Below are 3,212 nucleotides of genomic sequence, written 5' to 3'. Positions count from 1 at the left end.
ACACTGCTGTCCGAGCTCTTTTACGCAACTACATCATTGAGTAGATTTCAAAGGATGGGATGGACCATGCAGAGGCCTTTAATATCTCTTGTAGTTTATTTAATACTTCCATTATGTTAAATGGTTTCTTATATTAGGCATATTTTAATTGGGATTGCAAGAAACTGTAACRTTACTTTGTAGTCAAAGCACGCATAGGAGACCAGTTCAGATTTTAGACTTGAACATTTATTTGCAGAAAATAAAGCCATACACAACCTTTCAGCAGGACCAAATACAGGCTTTTTTCAGTCTCAGAGTTTTTGGGCCCAAACCAAAATTATTGCACAGGTTTAATACATTCTCCTTCTGGATCGAGCCATTCCCACCGGGGCAAAGACGTCACATCGATTGGGAGAGCCCTCTCGTTCCTCCAGCAGCTCGGTCCGTTAACAGAAATCCAGCAATCTAATGAAAAAAAAAACCTGTTGTTTAGTKTGAGGTGTGTTTTAACTGATCTGTCCCTTTATAAGTGCTGTCTGTTCTGAGATGACCCGTGTCGCTCACATCAGAATGTACACCACTACTTAATCACAGCTTTAATATAAACTGATTGCACTTTGGTTATAATATATTTCAACTACAAATATTCATTTGTGAAATGCATTTAAGACTCAATAAGAAACAATAGAGTCCTCACATAATGTTACCGGATGTTTTTTAAGAGCTGTGTGAGAGTATGTATACAGGTATTACTGTTTAAAATAATCAGTTTCACCTTAGTGTTTTAGGTATAACTCCAAATAAATAATTATTTTCAGAAAATTCTGAGGCTCAAGAGTAATTTTTGCAYGAGATCTTGGCTTCCATAATATAGATCAACAAATTTTATTTTGAATGGCAACACCTTWCACAGCAAAGAGCAGCTCAAAATGTAGCAACCTTAGTGGCTCAGATTTAATGATCATGCTCCACAGAAATTGTACTTTTTTTACATTTTTAACACGGATATTGAATTACTTAAAACAATCTGATAACACAGTGTGAGTAAAAACCTTTGATAGGTAAATGTTGCTCGCAGATTTATCTGCCTGTCTACCCCTTCCTTCACCATTAACTTTTTTTTATCAAGCTGGAGAAATTGGTTTTTCAGGCTCTTTCACACTTACATTACATTTTCAATCCTCTCATCTCCCACTGTCCTCACATGATGTGTTTTCTCTCTCGGCTCGCATGTGTGTGAGTGTGTTTTTTTTTTTTTTGAATGTTAAAAAAGGAAGATTTGTGTTATACTGGTGGGCTGACATGGTAAACAACCCTTGCCTATCTGTCTGTCTGTCTGTTTTCCAACAATGACTCAGAGTCACTCACTCAGATATACACAATCAGTCAGCCTGCAAGTCAGTGAATTATCCACAGCTACTAATGGTCCTTCCTCAATCTCCTTCTCATTGTCTCCCCACACACACACACACACACACACACACACACACACACACACACACACAGAGCAGCCATCCTCTGTGTAATTTAAATGACTGTCAGGTCAGTGGCGAGAGCAGCACCTTGCCACGTTAAAAATGCCAGGCGGCTGCCATCGTCACCGCCAACAAGCTGCCCAAACTGTCACACACTCGCACACGTGTGGACACGCGCGCGCACACACACACAGAGCTGTCAGCCACCGGTCACAATGCATTTACTTAGTGACAGAATTCTAATTAGTGGTCTGGATGGTGTCACCTGACTCGGAAGGAGAGAAGGAGCACGATTTGAATGGTGCAGGTGAGGGAGGGGAGGCTGGAAAACGCGGACAAGGGAACTGGAAGGGTTGGAAAAGAGAGAGTGGAAGAAGAGAGAAACTTGGAGGCGTAGTTAAAAAGATTGAGAGAAACAATTTTTTACCTTTTTTTTCCTCTCCTCTCTTGGTCACATTTACATGAAATGCCTCAGATTTCCTCCCACGAGTGAATAAAACATTCCCAGCAAATGGCCACACACCTAATTGCCACATGGATAAGGGTGCTTCAGTTTAACCCCAAATAACCAACGACACAGCTGCACCCTTCACTCTGACATGTCTTCACTGGAAAACACAAGGAGAGGACGGAGAGGGCATGATGGGAGTCTGATGAGAGGATGTACGGGATGCACCCGGACAAATATTTAGAGCACAACATTCCAATCATCTCTATGTCACAGTACTGACAATAGACTAAAAAAGAAGCACAAAATGAATATAAAATTGTTGAATATGTGCTGTGTGGGTATGTTTGTAGCAAACTGTCAGTTGTTTTTTATCACATGCCTCCAGAAGGCAAAATACGGTTGATAATATATCTGTCTGTGTCTCTATGGATTTGTTGATAAAATATCACATGAACCACTTGATGGACTTTAATGAAACTCAAAAAATATATTTTGGATTTACAGCTGATTCACCTTTATCTATTTAAGATGGCTGTCACAGCTAATCAAACAAACACAACAATAGCTATTTTTACATGCACAAAATTATTTGATTGCATTGAAATGTGTTTGGATTAAATAACCCGAAAGTATCATAGACACAAAAATAAGTAATACAATCATGACAAGCATCCACAGGCACCAGGCTTTTCTTCAGAGCAGAAGTACTAATATACTCAGAGTTGTAAAGGTCCCCTTAAAAAACACAGACATTCTACTACYGTGATGAACATAAACAAACGTCAAAATAAATAAACGCTGAAATAACGCCATATTCTTACACTTTCGACCATCAAAACATTTGATCATTTTGACCTTTTTTCAAAGTTTCTAATATAAATGGTGCAACACTAACTGACCAATTTTGCTTCTCCGACATAGTATTAGCATCTAGCTAGGTGGAAATGCGTCAGGTTGACACGGGGTGCACATGCACAGCCAAGTCAGTTTTCTACAACCAGAACTACATACTGCATAGCGGTAACATAATGACCCCCGCGCACACAAATGCACCAGAACTCAGAAATCTATTCCTAATAAATGTCATGCAATAGGTGCATCTCAAAATCGTAGTGGTTTGGATGTTTTGTTTTTTTGTTTTTTTTTTTGGGTGGGGGGGCATTGGTTGACCTGATGCCCTTCATTAGAGCTAAACAACAAAAGAAATCTGAAGCTCCTATATTTAATATTTTTTGAGCAATAGCCATTTTTGTATGTCCAGGCACCCCTTTTTCAGAGAAATTGGGGGTCCCGGGGGGTGGGGG

At 39.6% G+C, this 3,212-nt stretch overlaps 1 long non-coding RNA gene across 1 annotated transcript; it reads right to left on the bottom strand.

Moving 5' to 3' along the window:
- Positions 1-212: 212 nt before the first annotated feature.
- Positions 213-1,957, bottom strand: LOC106514953 (uncharacterized). Its single transcript, XR_001309943.1, has 2 exons — positions 1,885-1,957; positions 213-447 (listed from the first exon to the last, which is right to left on the bottom strand). It is a non-coding gene; the product is annotated as an uncharacterized LOC106514953 (long non-coding RNA).
- Between the last annotated feature and the right edge of the window lie 1,255 nt (positions 1,958-3,212).

Source organism: Austrofundulus limnaeus, unplaced genomic scaffold, assembly GCF_001266775.1.
Source record: "Austrofundulus limnaeus strain Quisiro unplaced genomic scaffold, Austrofundulus_limnaeus-1.0 Scaffold24, whole genome shotgun sequence".
Lineage (NCBI taxonomy): Eukaryota > Metazoa > Chordata > Actinopteri > Cyprinodontiformes > Rivulidae > Austrofundulus > Austrofundulus limnaeus.
Note: the sequence above shows the minus strand (reverse complement) of the source record. Positions and strands in the feature narration are given on the sequence as shown.